Genomic DNA, 23,128 nt, shown 5'->3' with positions numbered 1-23,128 from the left:
GTCTCAAACCATAAGGATTCTTCCCTGGAGGGAGTGTAGGAGCATGGAAAGGAAGACAAGCTGTGCAGCTTTTTACTATGCTCCTAGCTTCCTCTTTTGTGATTCCATATAAAATATTCCGTATAAAATATTTGGGAATATATCTACCAAAGGAAAGTCAGGAATTATATGAGCAAAATTACAAAACACTTGCCACAAAAATAAAGTCAGATTTAAATAATTGGAAAGACATTCAGGGCTCTTGGATAGTCCGAGAGTGAATATAATAAAGATGACAATACTCCCCAAACTAATCTATGTATTTAGTGCTATACCAATCTACTCCCAAAACTAATCTATTTATTTAGTGCTATACCAATCAGACTCCAAAGAAACTATTTTAATGACCTAGAAAAAATAACAACAAAATTCATATGGCAGAACAAAAGATCGAGAATTTCAAGGGAAGTAATAAAAAAAAAAAAATCAAATGAAGGTAGTCTAGCTGTACCTGATCTAGAACTATATTATAAAGCAACAGTCACCAAAACCATTTGGTATTGGCTAAGAAATACACTAGTTGATCAGTGGAATAGGTTAGGTTCACAGGATAAGATAGTGAATAAAAATAGCAATCTAGTGTTTGACAAACCCAAAGATCCCAACTTTTGGGATAAGAACTCATTATTTGACAAAAACTGCTGGGAAAACTGGAAATGTGTATGGCAATAACTAGGCATGGACCCACATTTAACACCACATAATAAGATAAGATCAAAATGGGTCTATGATTTAGGCATAAAGAACGAGATCATAAATAAATTAGAGGAATATAGGATAGTTTACCTCTCAGACTTGTGGAGAAGGAAGGAATTTGTGACCAAAGGAGAACTAGAGATCATTATTGATCATAAAATAGAACATTTTGATTATATCAAATTAAGAAGCTTTTGTACAAACAAGACTAATGCAAACAAGATTAGAAGGAAAGTAACAAATTGGGAAAACATTTTTAAAGGTAAAGGTTCTGATAAAGGCCTCATCTCCAAAATATACAGAGAATTGACTTTAATTTATAAGAAATCAAGCCATTCTCCAATTGATAAATGGTCAAAGGATATGAACAGACAATTTTCAGATGATGAAATTGAAACTATTTCCACTCATATGAAAGAGTATTCCAAATCACTATTGATCAGAGAAATGCAAATGAAGACAACTCTGAGTTATCATTACACACCTGTCAGATTGGCTAAGATGACAGGAACAAATAACGATGAATGTTGGAGGGGCTGTGGGAAAACTGGGACACTGATGCATTGTTGGTGGAGTTGTGAAAGAATACAACCATTCTGGAGAGCAATCTGAAATTATGCCCAAAAAGTTATCAAAATGTGCCTACCCTTTGACCCAGCAGTGCTACTACTAGGCTTATATCCCAAGTAAATACTAAAGAAGGGAAAGGGACCTGTATGTGCCAAAATGTTTGTGGCAGCCCTTTTCATAGTGGCTAGAAACTGAAAAATGAACAGATGCCCCTCAGTTGGAGAATGCTTGGGTAAATTGTGGTATATGTATGTTATGGAATATTATTGTTCTGTAAGAAATGACCAACAGGATGAATACAGAGAGGCTTGGAGAGACTTACATCAACTGATGTTGAGTGAAACGAGCAAAACTAGGAGATCAATATACACTTCAACAACGATACTGTATGAGGATGTATTCTAATGGAAGTGGATATCTTCAACATAGAGAAGAGCTAATCTAATTCCAATTGATCAATGATGGACAGAATCAGCTATGCCCAGAAAAGGAACACTGGGAAATGAGTGTAAACTGTTAGCATTTTCTGTTTTTCTCCCCTGATTATTTTTACCTTCCGAATCCAATTCTTCCTTTGCAACAACAGCAACAACAAAATTCGGTTCTGCACATATTTATATTTATATATATATATATTGTACGTAGGATATACTATAACATATTTAATATGTATGGGAATGCCTGCAATCTAGGGGAGAAGGTAAAGGGAAGGAGGGGAAAAATTCGGAACAGAAAAGAGTACAAGGGATAATGTTGTAAAAAATTACCTATGCATATGTACTGTCAAAGAAAATGTTATAATTATAAAATTAATAATTGTTTTTTTCTTTTTTAAAGTGAATTTTTCTTTTTGTTTGTTTCATTTTACCATTTCCCCATTTTTCTTATTCTATTCTGAAGGATACCATGCCATACAAAAAGTTCAGCATGACTGGCAAGCATATCAAACATGTCTAACATTTTCAGTGCTCCACACTCATTGTATTTCATCTCTTGAAAGAAAAGTAATTGAAATTTCCCCTTATAGTTCTTCTTTGGGATTTAGATTGGTCATTTAATTTTCAGTATTCAGTATTAATTATTTTGTTTGATTGATTTTTCCATTTTGGTTACTGTAGTCATTTTGTATTATTTTGTGAGTTCCTGTTTCATAAATTAATATGTTTTTCAATGTATTTTCTATATTTATATAGTTAATAGCATTTATTTTACATTACAAATATGTAAAAATTGTCTTTATACCTAAATGCCTGCAAAGTTAATAGTCTTCTTTCCCTCCCAGTTCATTGCAACAACAAAAAATGTTGTACCTGATTTATTGTCATCTATCTAGCAGTGGAATCAATTTCAGAATATAAACCTATTAACTCCTTTTCTACAATGCCAAATTATTTTCTACAATAATTCAATCAATTAACATCTGGATATGAAAAACTGTTTAGTTCAGATCATTCATTTTTACAGATGAGAAAATAGAAACTAAATTACTACCCAAGGTCACCAGGTTGTATGTGTGAAAAAGTCACCATTTGAACCCAAATCTTCTGACCTTAGATCTCATGTTGTTTCAATTGTACCAAACTGTCCCCTTAAAATGTAAAAATATGTGTGTATGTATGTAACACACACATACACACTCATCTTTTTGTTTTACTTAGTGTATTTATAGAATCCTTCTTCCCTCTGACTTAATTCCTCCAATTGCTTTTTAGTTGCTTTTTCAACTTGAAATACATGGAGAAGTCTATGAAGAACTATGAGAAACTGCAAATAGTAACTTGGCTCCCATAAATATCACTTCAACTGAAAATGGTTAGACCAAGATTTATAAGGATTGTCCTTCCACAATCATAATTCCTCTATGCCTAGGGAAGATACCCATAACAATTCTTTGTGATGACCACAAATCCTGCATTTTTCCAGTCCAAACTTGGCTCTGTGGTTAAAGACTCATAAGCAACATTATCAGTAATGTGATAACAGGATCTTGACCCAGTCAGAAACAGAAAATTAAATTCAAGTCAGTTTCTAGGTAAAGTATCACACTACTCTGGGTTGATACATTGGTGGAAATGTTTACTCATATTTTCATTCCTCACAGGTCTCTTTTTCTTTTATGACTTCATTTGATTTTCTTTTTATTTTATGGTACCAGTAAATGTACTGACATCTATGTCTTCATGAGTAGGAACCTCATAGAGTTTAATGTTTAATGAAGCAGTCTAGAAATGTACAAGACATAAATTGACAACTGTTTTGCCTTCTTTGGCATTATCATGGTGAAGATTGCAGCACAAATAATGGAGAAATGTTTAAAAATAAACTCTTGGGGTAATTGCTGTCTAATGGTGCTGAAATCTACTGCTTCCTGAAGATGGAAACGATGGTATATGGTCTTTGATATTTCAGGTGACAAGCAAGAGGCAGGATAAACTTTTAGAGTCTGAATGGCTTTGGATAGAATCTTTTCCTGAATATCATGGAAATAAAAAAAAAAAAAAAGATGATATATTCCATGACACATGCTTTTGAGGGACCTGGAGGCTTCATTAAGACCTTTGATTCTCTGATATTATGGGTCCATAATATTTTGTTTTAATTTTAATGCTATATATAAAAATCTATGAAATTAACTTGCCCTGTTTAGGGTGATTTTCCAGGGAATGGTTACTTTATAAATTTTATATACTTTGATACTGACTTTTGCTTTTGACTTCATATTAGATGGCATATTAGATAATTTCTGTTCATTTCACTTCTCATTAATTCCTGAAAGTATTTCTGGGTTATTCTGAAAGCATCTTGCTCATTATTTCTTATAGTATAATAGTATTCCATAACAATCAAATAGTACCACTTATTCATCCATTTCCCAATTGAAGATTATCCTCTAAATTCTTAATTCTTTGCTATTATTAAAAGTGTTGCTGTACAAATCATAGACATAATTAATAACTTCACCCAAGAAAATGACAATAATGAGACATCATACCAAAATGTGTGGGATACAGCCAAAGCAGTAATAAGGGGAAGTTTTATATCTCTACAGGCCTACTTACATAAAATAGAGAAAAAGAGGGCCAAAGAATTGGGCTTACAACTAAAATTGATAGAAATGGAACAAATTAAAAACCCCCAGACAAATACAAAACTTGAAATTGAAAAAATAAAAGGTGAGATTAATAACATTGAAAGTAAAAAAAACAAAAAAAAACAAACTATTGAGTTAATTAATAAACCTAAGAGTTGGTTCTATGAAAAAAACCAACAAAATAGACAAACCCTTAGTAAACCTGATTAAAAAAAGGAAAGAGAAAAAGCAAATTGTTAGTCTTGAAAATGAAAAGGGAGAACTCACCACTAATGAAGAGGAAATTAGAACAATAGTTAGGAGCTACTTTGCTCAACTTTATGCCAATAAATTTGACAACTTAAATGAAATGGAAGAATACCTTAAAAATATAGCTTGCTGAGATTAACAGAGAAAGTAATAAATAGTCTAAATAGTCCCATCTCAGAAAAAGAAATAGAACAAGCTATTAACCAACTCCCTAAGAAAAAAATCCCCAGGACCAGATAGATTTACATGTGAATTCTACCAAAGCTTTAAAGAACAACTATCTCCAATGCTATATAAACTATTTGAAAAAATAGAGTTTGAAGGAGTCCTACCAAATTCCTTTTATGACATTGACATGGTAGTGATACCTAAACCAGGTAGATCGAAAACTGAGAAAGAAAACTATAGACCAATTTCCTTAATGAATATTGATGCTAAAATCTTAAATAAGATACTAGCAAAAAGACTTTAGAAAATCATCCCCAGGATAATACACTATGACCAAGTGGGATTTATACCAGGAATGCAGGACTGGTTTAATATTAGGAAAACTATTAGCATAATTGACCCTTTGACCCAGCAGTGCTACTCCTGGGCTTATATCCCAAGGAAATACTAAAGAAGGGAAAGGGACCTGTATGTGCCAAAATGTTTGTGGCAGCCCTTTTCATAGTGGCCAGAAACTGGAAAATGAATGGATGTCCATCAATTGGAGAATTGTTGGGTAAATTATGGTATATGAATGTTATGGAATATTATTGTTCTGTAAGAAATGACCAAAAGGATGAATACAGAGTGTCTTGGAGAGACTTACATCTGATGCTGAGTGAAAAGAGCAGAAGTAGGGGATCATTATACACTTCAACAATGACACTCTATGAGGATGTATTCTGATGGAAGTGGATATCTTCAACATAGAGAAGAGCTAATCCAATTCCAATTGATCAATCATGGACAGAATCAGCTACATCCAGAAAAGGAACACTGGGAAATGAGTGTAAACTCTGAACATTGTTTTTTTTTTTTTTTGTTTTGTTTCTCTTCCCAGATTATTTTTACCTTGTGAATACAATCCTTCCTTTGCAACAACAACAACAACAAAATTCGGTTCTGCACATATATATTGTACCTAGGATATACTATAAGAAATTTAATATGTATGGGAATTCCTGCCATCTTGGGGAGGGGGTGGAGGGAAGGAGGGGAAAAACTCAGAACATAAGGGAGTACAAGGGATAATATTGTAAAAAAAAATATTACCTATGCATATGTACTGTCAAAGAAAATGTTATAATTATAAAAATTAATTTAAAAAAAGAAAAAAGGAAAAAAATGAAAAAAGTGTTGCTGTAAATATTTTTATATAAAATATTTTTTTTTTCCACTGGGGGCAGAGCCAAGATGGCGGAGAAGATACAAGCGACTGTGGAAGCTCCTTTCCTCCCTCACAACCAACTAGATTTATTCAGCCTCAGAAATAGCGCTGGACTGATAGAATCCACAAGGACTGGAAGCACGACTTACCAGCTGAAGAGAATCTGGAGTTTCAGCAGGAAAGGTCAGCTCCCAGGGGAGGAAGAAGAGAGGCCAGCGCAGACAGTGGGGTAGTGGCACACTGCGCCGGTTGCACTGGGGAGGGCTCTGGGATCAGAGAATCCACTGACATAAAAGAATCTGGCACAGGCTGTTAGCTCTTCTCTGCTTATAAAATAGCAGTTCAGAGGAGAAATATAAGCCATTTTAAAATTTAAAACCAGATTGGATCTCTGTGGATCCCAGGGGTGACTCAGCAGATCTCGGCACTGGGGGTGTGGCCGACATAGGCAATCCAGGCTTTTTGAGGAGTGGGCGGGGCGGTAACTCATAGTACCTGGCTCAGCTAGAGGAGGTGGAACAGAAGTCCCAGAGAAGTGGAACCTTTGAACTAAGGACCACAGTTTCTGGCAGACACTTCCAGTTTGAGTGCAGGGGCTTTTCATGTCCCCTGCTGCTGACATCCACGCCCCACCGGGACTCATAGGCTAGACTTTGAGTCACCTTTACTGTTCAGTGTCAACCTCAGTGAAGCCGCTAAAACACAGCACCCTCAAAGCACAGCAGTGCTAGTCACCTCTGAGGCACTTCCAGGGAGGGGGTGGGGAACTCTCTCCCAGAGCTCTCTCTTAGCTCAGAAGCAGGGGCCCCTGCATCCATCCGGTCTGGGAGGAAGCTGGTAAAGAAATAAATAAATAATCTCCTACCCCAGGGACAGACCCCAAAAGATTTTTTAAGTATGAGCAAGAAGCCCAAAAAAACCATAGATTCCTTCTACACAGAGAAAGAGCGGAAGTTAACAGCAGAGAGTCAGCAGATAACAACCTAAAGGGGAACGATTCCTTCCCCCCATCACATAACTCTCTCCTTGAAGAGACTATTAAAAAGTTAAGAGAGTTTGAAGAAAAATGGGGAAAGGAAAGAGAAGCTATGAAATTGGAGTTGGAAAAAATAAAGAATTCACAGGAGATGCAGGGAAACAAAATTAGTGAATTAGAAAAGGTAAAAAAATCACAGGAAGGTAGGATTTCTGAATTGGAGAAGATAAAAAAGTCTCAAGAAAATAGGATTTCTGAATTGGAGAAGATTAAAAGTCCCAAGAAAATAGGATTTCTGAATTGAAAAGGAAATAATTCTCAAAAAAAAATTAGGGAAATGGAAAAAAATTCAATAGAGCAAAATAACTCATTTAAAATTGAAATTGGGCATTTACAAAAAGAACTAAAAACTGTGAATGAAGAAAATAATTCCTTAAAAGTCAGGATGGAACTAATAGAAATGAATGATTCACAGAGAACCCAAGATTCAGTCAAACAAAACAACAACAACAAAAAAAAAAAAAATGAGAAGCTGGAGAACAACGTCAAATACTTACTGGGAAAATCTATAGAGCTGGAAAATAGATCTAGGAGAGATAATCTACAGATCATTGGACTTCCCGAAAACTACGACCAAAAAAAGAGCCTAGATTCTATTTTACAGGAAATTATCAAAGAGAACTGTCCAGAGATAATAGAAACAGAGGGGAAAGTAGATGTTGAAAGAATTCATCGAACTCCTTCTGAAATGGACCCTAAAAAAAGAACACCACGGAATATTGTGGCTAAGCTGCAGAATTACCACACAAAGGAGAAAATCCTGCAAGCAGCTAGAAAAAAACAATTTAAATACAAAGGTGCCACAATAAAGGTCACACAAGATCTGGCTGCCTCCACATTAAAAGATAGAAGGGCCTGGAACCTGATATTCCAAAAAGCAAAAGATCAAGGATTGCAACCAAGAATAAACTACCCAGCTAATTTTAGCATCTTTTTCCATGGAAGAAGATGGTCATTCAATGAAATAGAGGAATTCCATATGTTTCTAAGAAAAAACCAGAATTAAACAAAAAATATGATCTACATCCACAAGACTAAAGAGAAACAGAAAAAGGTACACAGAACCCTTGAGAACTATATCTCTGTTGTGGGTATATAGAAAGTACGCATGGATAATTTGATTTTACTGATATAAAAGAAAAAAAAGGAGGGGGTGTAGTAAAGGGAAAGGGGTAGTATCAGAAAAAGGGGAGGGTGTGATAAAAAGAGGGAAACTACATCCCAGGAAGAGGCATAGAAAATACACCATATCTGAGGGAATTTAGAGAGGGGGAGAATCATTGTGTAAATCTTACTCTCATCAGAAGAGGCTCAAAGAGTAAATAATTGTCATATTTGTTTTTCAGAGAATTCTCTCTCACCTCATTAAAAGGGGGGAGAGGAAAAGGGAAAAGGAAAAGGAGAATAAGGGAAGGGACGTGGGGGGAGGGGGAAGGGATACTAAAAAAAGGGAGGGCTGCACGTCACAAGGGGGGTCTATAAATTGAATATTGGGGAAGGGGTTCAGGGGGGTCAAGGGAAAAAGCATAATCTGGGGATAATATGATGGCAGGAAATACAGAGTTAGTAATTTTAACTGTAAATGTGAATGGGATGAACGCTCCCATCAAATGGAGACGGATAGCAGACTGGATCAAAAATCAGAACCCTACAGTATGTTATTTACAGGAAACACACTTAAAGCAGGGAGATACATCTAGAGTAAAGGTAAAAGGTTGGAGCTGAATCTATTATGCTTTAGGTAAAGCCAGAAAAGCAGGGGTAGCTATCCTTATCTCAGATCAAGCAAAAGCAGAAGTAGATCTCATTAAAAAAGATAAGGAAGGCAACTATATCCTGCTGAAAGGTAGCATAAATAATGAAGCCATATCGATACTAAACATATATGCACCAAGTGGTATAGCATCTAACTTTCTAAAGGAAAAAGTTAAGAGAGTTGCAAGAAGAAATAGACAGTAAAACTATAATAGTGGGAGATATCAACCTTGCACTCTTAGATTTAGACAAATCAAACCACAAAACAAACAAGAAAGAAATTAAAAAAGTAAATAGAACATTAGGAAAACTAGGTATGATAGACCTTTGGAGAAAACTGAATGGCAATAGAAAGGAATATACTTTCTTCTCAGCAGTTCATGGATCCTATAAAAAAATTGACCATATATTAGGACATAAAGATCTCAAAATTAAATGTAGGAAGGCAGAAATAATAAATGCCTTCTTCTCAGATCACAATGCAATAAAAGCTACATTCAGTAAAAAGTTAGGGGTAAATAGACCAAAAAGTAATTGGAAACTGAAAAATCTCATCTTAAAGAATGACTGGGTGAAAGAGCAAATTATAGAAACAATTAATAATTTCACCCAAGATAATGACAATAATGAGACATCATACCAAAATCTGTGGGATGGAGCTAAAGCAGTAATAAGGGGAAATCTTATATCTTTAGTGGCTTATTTGAAGAAAATAGAGAAAGAGAAGATTAATGAATTGGGTTTGCAATTTAAAAGGCTAGAAAAAGACCAAATTATAAACCCCCAACCAAAAATTAAACTTGAAATACAAAAATTAAAAGGAGAAATCAATAATATTGAAAGTACAAAAACTATTGAATTAATAAATAAAACCAAGAGTTGGTTTTATGAAAAAACCAATAAAATAGATAAACCTTTGGTAAATCTGATCAGTAAAAAGAAAGAGGAAAATCAAACTGTTAGTCTTACAAATGAAAAGGGGGATCTTTCCACCAATGAAGATGAAATTAGAGAAATTATAAGGAGTTACTTTGCCCAACTTTATGCCAATAAATTTGATAACTTAAGTGAAATGGATGACTTCCTCCAAAAATATAGGCTTCCTAGATTAACAGAGGAGGAAATAAATTGCTTAAATAGTCCCATTTCAGAAAAAGAAATAGAACAAGCTATTAATCAACTTCCCAGGAAAAAATCCCCAGGGCCAGATGGATTTACATGTGAATTCTACTAAACATTTAAAGAACAATTAGCCCCAATGCTATATGAACTATTTGAAAAAATAGGGAATGAAGGAGTCCTACCAAAGTCCTTTAATGACACAGACATTGTACTGATACCTAAACCAGGTCGATCGAAAACTGAGAAAGAAAATTATAGACCAATTTCCTTAATGAATATTGATGCTAAAATCTTAAATAAGATATTAGCAAAAAGATTTCAGAAAATCATCCCCAGGATAATACACTATGATCAAGTAGGATTCATACCAGGAATGCAGGGCTGGTTTAATATTAGGAAAACTATTAGTATAATTGACCATATTAATAATCAAATTAATAAAAACCATATGATCATCTCAATAGATGTAGAAAAAGCTTTTGACAAAATCCAACATCCATTCCTACTAAAAACTCTTGAGAGTATAGGAATAAATGGATTATTCCTTAGAATAATCAGGAGCATATATTTAAGACCTTCAGCAAGCATAATATGCAATAGAAATAAACTGCAACCTTTCCCAGGAAGATCAGGAGTGAAACAAGGTTGCCCACTATCACCATTACTATTCAATATAGTACTAGAAACGCTAGCCTCAGCAATAAGAGCCTAGAAAGAGATTCAAGGAATTAGAGTAGGAAATGAGGAAATCAAACTATCACTCTGCAGATGACATGATGGTATACTTAGAGAACCCCAAAGACTCTGCTAAAAAGCTATTAGAAATAATTCAGAATTTTAGCAAAGTGGCAGGATACAAAATAAATACACATAAATCCTCAGCATTCTTATATATCACCAACAAAATGCAACAGCAAGAGATACAAAGAGAAATTCCATTCCAAACAAATGTTGAGAGTATAAAGTATTTGGGAATCCATCTACCAAAGAATAGTCAGGAATTATATGAGAAAAATTACAAAACACTTGCCACAAAAATAAAATCAGATTTAAATAATTGGAAAGACATTCAGTGCTCTTGGATAGGCCGAGTGAATATAATAAAGATGATAATACTCCCCAAACTAATCTATCTATTTAGTGCTATACCAATCAGACTCCCAAGAAACTATTTCAATGACCTAGAAAAAATAACAACAAAATTCATATGGAAGAATAAAAGGTCGAGAATTGCAAGGGAACTAATGAAAAAAAAACTCAAATGAAGGTGGTCTAAGTGTACCTGATCTAAAACTATATTATATAGCAGCAGTCACCAAAACCATTTGGTACCGGCTAAGAAATAGAACGGTAGATCAATGGAACAGATTGCATACAAAGGACAAAAAAGGGTACATCTATAGCAATCTAATCTTTGACAAACCCAAAGATACCAACATTAGGGACAAAAATTCATTATTCAGAAGAAACTGTTGGGAAAACTGGAAATTAGTATGGCAGAAATTAGATATGGATCCACACTTAACACTATATACCAAGATAAGATCAAAATGGGTCCAAGATTTAGCCATAAAGAATGAAATCATAAACAGATTAGAGGAACAGAGGATAGTCTACCTCTCAGACCTGTGGAGGAGGAAGGAATTTATGACCAGAGGAGAACTAGAGATCATTATTGATCACAAAATATAAGATTTTGATTACATCAAACTAAAAAGTTTCTGTACAAACAATACTAATGCAAACAAGATTAGAAGGGAAGTAACAAATTGGGAAAATATTTTTAAAAGTAAAGGTTCTGACAAAGGTCTCATTTCCAAAATATATAGAGAACTGACCCTGATTTATAGGAAACGAAACCATTCTCCAATTGATATCAAGGGATATGAACAGACAATTCTCAGATGATGAAATTGAAACTATTTCCACTCATATGAAAGAGTGTTCCAAATCACTACTGATCAGAGAAATGCAAATTAAGACAACTCTGAGATACCACTACACACCTGTCAGATTGGCTAAGATGACAGGAACAAATAATGATGAATGTTGGAGGGGATGTGGGAAAACTGGGACACTGATACATTGTTGGTGGAGTTGTGAAAGAATCCAGCCATTCTGGAGAGGAATTTGGAACTATGCCCAAAAAGTTGTCAAATTGTGCATACCCTTTGATCCAGCATTGCTTTTTTGGGATTATATCCCAAAGAAATACTAAAGAGTGGAAAGGGACCTGTTTGTGCCAAAATGTTTGTGGCAGCTCTTTTTGTTGTAGCTAGAAACTGGAAGTTGAATGGATGTCCATCAATTGGAGAATTGTTGGGTAAATTGTGGTATATGAAGGTTATGGAATATTATTGCTCTGTAAGAAATGACCAGCAGGAGGAATACAGAGAGACTTGGAGAGACTTACATGAACTGATGCTGAGTTAAATGAACAGGACCAGAAGATCACTATACACTTCAACAACAATACTGTATGAGGATGTATTCTGATGGAAGTGGATATCTTCAACATAAAAAAGATCCAACTCACTTCCAGTTGATCAATGATGGACAGAAATAACTATACCCAGAGGAGGAACACTGGGAAGTGATTGTAAATTGTTAGCACTACTGTCTATCTACCCAGTTTACTTACACCTTCGGAAGCTAATAATTAATGTGCAACAAGAAAATGGTATTTACACACATATATTGTATCTAGGTTATATTGTAACACATGTAAAATGTATGGGATTACCTGCCATCGGGGGGAGGGAGTGGAGGGAGGGAGGGGATAATTTGGAAAAATGAATAAAAATAAAAATAAAAATAAATAAAAATAAAATAAAATAAAATAAAATATTTTTTTCCCTTTAAAAAAAAATTCTAGTAGTAGTATGGCTAGATCAAAGGGCATATATAATTTTATAGCTTTTTGGGCAAAATTCCAATTTGCTCTCCAGAATGTTGAAATTACTTTACAACTCTGCCAACAGTACATTAGTATCTTGATTTTCCTATATCCCTGCCTATAGTTGACTTTTCCTTTTGTATCATATTAGTTTATCTGATAAGTATCTGATAAGCTAGAAAGCTCTTTTAATTTGCAAGTTTCTAAGCAGTAATGATCTAGAACTCTTTTTAACATAGATAGCTATGTTGTCTGATTACTTTGAGTGAAAACTGTTTATTCACATTATGTTTTATTACTTGTGAATTTGAGAGTGATTTTTTTAAAAAATATGACTCCATTCTCTATATATTTAAGAAATGAAATCTTTATTAGAGAAATTGCTATAAATTTATTTTTATTATTATAATTTCTTAGTATTTACTTCCATACTACTTCCTCCCTATTTATTCTATTATCTCTCATCTTTTAAACTATTCATCCTAAAATGTATCATTTTTTTGATTACTATCTACTTCAACCCAACATTTCTTTTATCAGCACCTCCCCCAACACACAGCTGCCCATGTCTTATCTTTCTCCCTACTTTATTATAAAGTAATCTCCCTTTGCAAATTCAACTGGGTATTTACATTATTCTTTCTGAGCCAATTCCAGTGACAGTAAGGTTCACATTTCCCATCCAGAGTTTTCCCATCTCCCCCTTTAACGTAAAAGTTCTTTTGCACCTCTTTTAAGAGATAATTTAATAATGATCAATACTAACAAATCTATTCTAAATTTCCCTTTACCCTTCTCCCATTCATTGCTTTTTCTCACTCCTTAATTTTAGTTTTTAGGTATCCCATCATATTCAATTGACACATATGTCCTCTGTCTATGTATACTCCTAATTGCCCTAAAATGATGGCATTCTTATGAATCATAAGTATTATCTTCCTATATTGAAAAGAAACCAAGCTGCTGATTCTTTTTTCATGATTTTATTGAATCACTTTTTTTTTCTTTTGACTTTTTCCCCAATCCTTATTTAGTTTTTAAATCCTTTTTGAGCATTTCTAAGAATTCTTTTGGGACCTGAGAGCAATTTTCAGACTTTGGATGTAATAGCTTTGACTTTGTTTTCTTCTTCTGAGTTTGAGTTTTGATCTTTCCTGTCACCATAGTAACTATGAATAATCAGATTATTTTGGGGGGTCATTTTCTTAGCCTATATCTTCTCTTTTAATGTCATTTTTTTAATGTCATCTTAAAGTTGGTCTCTATTCCTTGAAATGGAGATCCTTCAAGTTTTTTATGCATTTTTTTCAGAATTATTTCTGTCTGTAAATCTTTTAAGTTTTCTAAGTTTAAAAAAAAAAGTTTTCTAAGTTTGTTTGATCTAAGAGAGGTGTGTTTACTTCTCGTCTGGCCTATGTTCTCTTCTGAGAATGATCACAAGTACTCTGTTCCAATCTGGAAATGGATCAGTGTCACCACCAACATCATAGGACCACACACTCTGGTGTATTAATATCCTTCTGTGCCCTTGGACTATGACATAGATCCTCTTATAAACCATGCAAAATAGTCCTGTGCCAAACAAAGAGCTCTAGCAATTTCCTACTGTCCAGTAGTACAACTCTTTTTCTCTTTGTATGTTGAGTACACTGAAAGTTTCTTCTGACTCTTTAGTATCCCCTAAGATATTATGCTGGCTTGTACTGGATGTTGTCCACTACTAATTGTCTGGTGCAGTCTTTGCTGCTGGTTTGTGCCAGGCTTTGGGGCTTCATTGATATCTTGCTGATACATTGTCTGCACTGGATTTGGTACATTCTTATTCTGCTGAGTCTCTGATCATCGAGATTAGTTTTATCTAGAAAATCATTTAACTCTATTCTTTAGTCAATTCTGCCACCCAGAATATTCTAAGCTGCTATTTGAATGATAATTTCAATGGGTCAGGTTGAATCCCTACCCTTTCTCTGCTCCTTGACCTTTTCCTTTCTGCCATCCCTTTGAACAAAAGTACTTTTCTATGAAAGTGTATATTTAGATGTACTTTATCACATAGGGCACTTTGAAAAGAGCGAACATGCTGAGAAAATGGAAAAATAATGTCAGAAACTTGACATACTGAGCAAAACAAACAGAACCAGTAATGCTTTGTACCTAATAACAATAAGACTATGTGATGATCAATTATGAAAAACTTGGTTTTTTCTCAGTAGTTCAATGATACAAAGCAATCTCAATAGATTTTAGATAGAAAATGTCACCTACATTCAGAAAAAAAAGAATGATAGTGATTGAATATAAATCAAAACATAATATGTTCACCTCATTTCTCTTTTTAAGTTTTTTATTAAAATTTTTAAATTTTTTTTATTTTCAAAAAATATGCATTGATTCAGCATTAACCCTTGCAAAGTCTTGTGATTCAATTTTCTCCACCTTCCTTCCATGCACTCCCCTATATGGAAAATAATCCAATATATGTTAAATGTAATAAAATATATATTAAATAAAATATATGTGTACATATTTATATAATTATCTTGCTGTACAAGAAAAATCAGATCAAAAAAGGAAAGAAAATGAATAAAAAAAAAAACAAAATGCATGCAAACAATATAGAGTGAAAATTCTGTATTGTGATCCATATTCAGTTCCCACAGTTTTTTTTTTTCTCATGGTGGAGATGGCTCAATTCATCATAAGGTCATTGGAACTGGACTAAATCATCTCATTATTGAAAAGAGCCATGTCCAAATAGAGAAAGAGAAGATCAATGAATTGGGCTTGCAACTTAAAAAGCTAGAAAAATAGCAAATTAAAACCCCCAATCAAATACTAAACTTGAAATTCTAAGATTAAAAGAAGTTAATAAAATTGAAAGTAAAAAATTATTGAATTAATAAATAAAACTAAAAGTATTATGAAAAAAAACAAAAAAAGATAAACCTTTGGCAAATTTGATTAGAAAAAGGAAAGAGGAAAATCAAATTGTTAGTCTTAAAAATGAAAAGAGAATTTTCCACCAGTGAAGAGGAAATTAGAGCAATAATTAGGAGTTACTTTGCCCAATTTTATGGCAATAAATTTGATAACCTAAGTGAAATGGATGACCACCTACAAAATTATATAGGTTTCCCATATTAACAGAGGAGGAAATAAATTGCTTAAATTGTCCCATTTTAGAAAAAGAAAGAGAACACATTATTAATAAACCACCTAAGAAAAAATCCCCAGGACCAGAGGGATTTACATGTGAATTCTACCAAATATTTAAAGAACAATTAATTCTAATATTATATAAACTATTTGAAGGACTCCTACCAAATTCTTTTTATGACATAGGTATGGTACAGATACCTAAACCAGGTAGGTTGAAAACAGAAAAATTATAGACCAATCTCCCTAATGAATATTGAAACTAAAATCATAAATAAAATATTAGCAAAAAGATTACAGAAAATCATCCCCAGGATAATACACCATAACCAAGTAGGATTTATGCCAGGAATTCAGGGCTAGTTCAATATTAGGAAAACTATTAGCATAATTTATTATATCCATAACCAATTTAATACAAACCATATGATTATCTCAATAGATGTAGGGAAAAAAAAAAAAAAAAAAAAAAACACTTGATAAAAATCCAACAAATTCCTATTAAAAACACTTGAGAATATAGGAATAAATGGACCTTAACTTAAAATAGTCAGTAGTATCTATTTAAAACCATCAGTAAGCATCATATGTAATGGGGATAAACTGGAACTATTCCCGTAAGTTCAGGAGTGAAACAAGCTTGCCAGTATCACCATTACTATTCAATATTGTATTAGAAACACTAGCTTTGGCAATAAGAGTTGAGAAAGAGATCAAAGGAATTAGAGTGGATAATGAACAAAGCAAATTATCACTCTTTACAGATGCTATGATGGTATACTTGGAAAACCCCAGAGATTCTACTAAAAGCTATTAGCAAAGTTGCAAGATACAAAATAAATCCACATAAATCATCAGCATTCTTATATATCACTAACAAAATGCAACAATTAGAGATACAAAGATAAATTCCATTTAAAGTAACTGTCGATAATATAAAAATATTTGGGAATCTATCTGCCAAGGAACAGTCAGGAACTATATAAGCAAAATTACAAAAGATTTTCCACACAGATAAAGTCAGATCTAACCAACTGGAAAAATATTAAGTGCTCTTGGATAGGTTGAGCAAATATAATAAAGATGACAATACTACCTAAACTAATCTATTTATTTAGTGCTATGCCAATCAGACTCCCCCCCAAAAAAAATATTTTAATGACCTAGAAAAAATAACAACAAAATACATCTGGAAGAACAAAAGATCAAGATTTTCAAGGGAACTAATGAAAAAAAAAATCAAATGAAGGTGGCTTAGCTGTACCAGATCTAAAACTGAATTATGAAGCAGCAGTCACCAAAACTATTTGGTATTGGCTAAGAAATAGACTAGTTAATCAGTGGAATAGGTTAGGGTCATATGACAAAACAGTCAATAAATTTGATAATCCAGTGTTTGACAAACTCAAAGACCCCAGTTTTTGGGATAAGAATTCACTATTTGACAAAAACTGCTGGGAAAATTGGAAATTAGTATTGGGGATACATGAGTTCATGATCTAGGCATAAAGAATGAGATTATAAATAAATTAGAAGAATATAGGATAGTTTACCTTTTAGACCTGTAGAGGAAGAAGAATTTTGTGACCAAAGAACTAGAGATCATTATTAATCACAAAATAGAAAATTTTGATTGTATCAAATTAAAAAGCCTTTGTACAAACAAAACTAATGCAAATAAGATTAGAATGGAAGCAGTAAACTGGGAAAACATTGTTACAGTCAAAGATTCTGATAAAGGCCTCATTTTCAAAATATATAGAGAACTGACTCTATAATAAATCAAGTCATTCTCCAATTGATAAATGGTCAATGGATATTAATAGACAATTTTCAGATAAATAAATTGAAACTATTTCTAGCCATATGAAAAGATGCTCCAAATCATTATTAATCAGAGAAATGCTAAGTAAAACAACTGATACACCACTACACACCTCTCATAATCACTAGCATGACAGGAAAAGATAATGCTGAATATTGGAGGGGATGTGGGAAAACTGGGACACTGATACATTGTTGATGGAATTGTGAATCATCCAGCCATTCTGGAGAGCAATTTGGAACTATACTCAAAAAGTTATCAAGCTGTTCATACCCTTTGATCCAGCAGTGTTATTACTGGGCTTATATCCCAAAGAGATCTTAAAGAAGTGAAAGGGACCTATATGTGCAAAAATGTTTGTGGCAGCCCTTTTTGTAAGGGCTTTTTGTAGTGGAAATTGAATGGATACCCATCAATTTGAGAATAGCTGAATAAATTGTGGCATATGAAATATTAGTGTTCTTTAAGACATGACCAGCAGGGTGATTTCACAAAGGCTTATGTGAACTGATGTTGAGTGAAATGAACAGGACCAGGAGATCATTATATACTTCAATAACATATTATATGATGATCAATTCTGATAGACATGGCTCTCTTCAACAATGAGATGAACTAAATCAATTCCATTTGTTCAATGATGAAGAGAACCAGCTATACCCATCAAAAGAAGTCTGCGAAATGAGTGTGAACCACAACATAGCATTTCTAATCCCTCTGTTTTTATCCACTTGCTTTTTTAATTTCCTTCTCAGATTAGTTTTACCTTATTTCTAAGGCTGATTTTTCTTGGGCAGCAAAATAACTGTATGGATATGTATACATATATTGTATTTAATATATACTTTAACATATTTAACATGTATTGGTCTACCTGCCATCTGGGGAAAGAGGTGGGTGGAAGGAGGGGAAAAATTGGAACAGAAGGTTTTGCAAGGGTCAATGTTCAAAAATTACCCATGCATATATCTTGTAAATAAAAAGTTACGAGAAAAAAAAGAAAGAGCCATGTTCATCAGAATTGATCATCATATAATCTTGTTGCTGCCATATACAATGATCTCCTGGTTCTGCTCATTTCACTTATTATAACTTCATGTAAGTCTCTCCAGGCTATTCTGAAATAATCCTGATGATCATTTTTAATAGAACACTAATATTCTATAACATTCATATAACATAACTTATTCAGCCATTTGCCAACTAATGAGCACCACTTAGTTTCCAGTTTCTTGCCACTACAACAAGGGCTGCCACAAACATTTTTGCACATGTGGGTCCCTTTCTCTCTTTTATGATCTTTTATAAGCCCAATAGAAACACTGCTGTATCAAATGATATGCACAGTTTGATAAGTTCTTGAGCATAATTCCAAATTGCTCTCCAGAATTGTTGGATCACAACAATGTATCAGTGTCCCAGTTTTCCACATCCCCTCCAACATTCATCAATACCTCTTCCTATTATCTCAGCCAATCTGAGAGGTGTGTTGTGGCATATGAAGTTTTGCAAAAGTCATTGCATTCATAATATATTCTTTGACTCTCACCAAAAAATAATCTGAGCATCTTTCTTGTCCAGATATTTCATATATGTGTGGTATCGCATATGAAGAGAAAACTACCTCTTCCAGTCCAGATCATTAAAAGTTGGGCTAGATGATTTGACAAGATAAATAATTATCCTATGACAACAAAATCATTAGCTATTCAAGGTAGAATTTGAACATGGATCAACATGAATCTAAATCTGATCATCTATCATCTATACTAGGTGTGTCAAATAAATGACCCATACCTGGATTCTGTTTTACAACATTCTCAGTGCTCTTGAATAAGGTTAAAGTGTAATTCAGAAACATCGAACAAAATAAGTAAAACCACAATGAAATATTTGAAATGTTGATCTATGCTTTTCGAAGTCAATGTGGGACACACATTGTTCCTTATATTTGATAGTGGCACCCAATTCTTATTTGAGTTTTATCCCACCACACCTTAGCATTCTTCCTTCAAAAGTAAGTATTACAGATTCTAATATCCCACTTTACAGATAATTAAATTAAGCTTAGGGAGTTTAATGTGCTTTCCCATATGAAACAATCAGATCAAGAGATTGCTAGTCAGACTACACTTATGATAATCAATAAATGCTCCAAATATCTTCAATCAATGCATTATGAAGTATATATAGAGTGACTGTTTATTTTAAGTATTATGCTAATTTTTAGAGATACACAACAAAATTAAAACTGTTATTATTCTTGAGGAGTTTTATATTCAAACCATGGAAAAATAAGATGCAACTATAATTAGATACAAAACATTTACCAAGTCAATAAATTAATATTAAGGAAGAAGAAGCACTAACATTCAGAGCATCAGGAAATTTTTAAAGAAGACAGTGTTTGAATTGAGATCAGCAAAATACTAAGTAGGCTAACAATACATAAAAGAACTATAATTCAATTGACCAATGGCAATAGCATCTCCACTGGAACCTGTAATATTTTCTCTAAAATGAAAGGTTCTCTGATGAAGTTTTCTTGGGGTCTCTGGGAGCAGCCTTTGTTTCAATTCAGTAATCTCCACACGGGTAGCCAGGTGTTAAAGTCCAAATCTCTTATTATTTCCTTCAAAGTCTTATTTCCTGCAGCTCAGCTAGTTTTCTGGAGGCCTTCCACATCTTGGTTTCAGTGGAGAAGTGAAGGAGGAGAGCCTGCCACCACTTCTCTGGTCTTCCCTAGTTCTGATTCTGGCTGAGTTTGTTGCTCTCTTATCATAAGTGTTAATCTTGTGGAACGATATTAAGTACTAAGTATATGTACTGAACCAGAGAACTGTTAAGCACCATGCTAAGTAATCATTGTCTTTATCAATTCCACTGAGTTAGCACCATGTAAGAATCTTTGTTTCAAATTCAGAGTTCTGGGCATAACAGGAAACATCCAATGAATTTGAAAAAATTAAGGTCCCATCCTTTCTGATTGAATGTTTGAATAAAATGGAATACCTGGTGGTGTTCATCCAGTAAAGAGTCATCACTACAAAAGAAGTGAATTCATTAAGTAAAAGAATATAGATTAAACAAGAGTAAAGTCCTGTGATTTCAGAAGTTTCCCAACAGATGAAATAAGAATCTTAGTATCAATGCTATCATCTACTTCTGATTATGCAACTTTTTAATTTTTAGCAAATTTTATTTTTTTCCAATTTTATGCAAAAATACTTTTCAACACTCTTTTTATAAGACTTTGAGTTTTCATTTTTTTTCTCTTTCTCCTTTCCATTTCCCTTTCCCAAAATGGCAAACAATCTGATATAGATTATACATGTACATTTATATAAACATATTTCTACATTAGTTGTGTTGGGAAAAAGAAAAAAAGAACAAAAGGGGAATGAATTTATCTTTTTTTTTTTTAATAGAATGATTCATTCTGAAGGAAAAGCAAAAGTGAGAGAATTATACAAGATTCAGAAATGGAATTCTCCAGGTGATAATATGGGTTACACTATTTTTTTTTAATGTGTGCTTGAAATGTGGGAATAATTAACATTTCCTGTCCCTTCAAAACTTGTGTATACTCCTCCTTTTGTCCTGTGAAGCTGAATATAGTTGATTTTGAGATGAACATAGTTAAGATCTCCAAAATATCTTATACAAATGACTATTATGATTCTGAGGGCTCAGAAGCTTATGGAAACCATGCTGGAAGCTCTTAAATAGTAAGCTATGACCCACCCATGGCCTTGGCTATTACATGTTTTGAAAATGAAGGTTAGAGCTCTTAGGTTAACCCATCTCCTTTCAGAACAGCATGATGGGATCTTTAACTCCACTTGAGCAGCCACTAGAGGCAAGTTGAGAAGACCTGAGGTTAATGTCTCAGCTGAAGGGCAGACAGACTGCACCATTATTAATACTATACAAGCTAAGAGCTCCACCTCAGAGCAGTTAAAGCTTCAACAACGGGCAGTGGCAGTTTATAATTTATAAGGAGGGAAATGGATTGAGACTCTTTTATTTTTTTAGGGAAGAAAATAAAGTCATAACACATTTACAGCTGATGCACAGTTCCCCTTAAGTGCCCTCGAGAGTGTTCTGTTAATGATGATCATGGCTTAGAAGGTATTGACAGATATGTAAAAATGCATCATATTTTTTTCTTCTCTTGCAGAAAGAGCACATGATGTCCTTTGGACATACTTGCACAAACATGTTCTCATAATTAAAACTGTTTTAATCAAAGCCATAATATTGTATGAAGCCATATGGTCATGTTTAAAGTGATAATTCCTAGTCATGATTTTATAGCACACCCTGGGAATATCTTGAAATCAACTTAAAATTAATTAAAAATACACTGGAAGCTGATTATAACATTATTTTCTATTAAAAAAAAACATTAGTTATAAGGTGACTTCAACATGTGTCCATCTGAATGTATTTACAAAATCATAGGTTTTAGTCCTTGGGGGATTTTAGACTCTCAAGAATATAGATTTATACCTTTAGGTTATCTAGTCTAACCCCTTTATTTTACAAATGAGGAAATGTGCCTAAGGAAGCTAAAAGATTTGGCCGAAATTGAAAAGGAAGTAAGCAACAGAAATAGAGTTTGAACCCAACTGAAAGGATTATAGGCCAAGAGTACAGTGAGTCCAAGTCTAATATCAATTCCATATATGTTGCGTTGCATTTCTCTAGCCCACTCCCACTTAAACAGCACAAAACTAAAATTATCCCAACCTAATCTTTATATCCCTACACTATCATAATGTGTGGTGCACAATAGGCTTTAATGAAGACCAATATGAATGAATGAATGAATGAATAAATGAATGAATGAATGAATGGCATTTTCCTGGACACAGGTGATAGAAAGAATAATAGAATCAGGCACTGAAACCATATTCCTTGAATTCATTCTAAGGCACTTTTTTTTTTTTTTTAATATTACACTTCTGAAGCAGCTAGGTGGCAGAAAAAATAGAGAACTGCAACTGGATCCATGAAGATCTGAGATCAAATCTTATCCAATGGACTCTATTAACTCTTTGAGCCCCAGAAAATCATTTAGCATTTCTCTGCCTCAATTTCTTCATTAGCAATATGGGGATAATAATTACACCTGTTTTCCATAATTGTGAGGATAAAAATGACACTTTAAACTTAAGCATGAGAATTTCCTATCATAAATATCACTAGGAAAAATAAGAAACATTAAACTAAAGGAAGGCAAATGAGAGGGAACAAAATTTGAATCACTAAAAAGTATGAAGGAAAAAGATCACAGATTTTAGGCTTTATCTCCC

The sequence above is a fragment of the Sminthopsis crassicaudata genome, chromosome 4 (assembly GCF_048593235.1).
Source record: "Sminthopsis crassicaudata isolate SCR6 chromosome 4, ASM4859323v1, whole genome shotgun sequence".
Taxonomy (NCBI): Eukaryota; Metazoa; Chordata; class Mammalia; order Dasyuromorphia; family Dasyuridae; genus Sminthopsis; species Sminthopsis crassicaudata.
Note: the sequence above shows the minus strand (reverse complement) of the source record.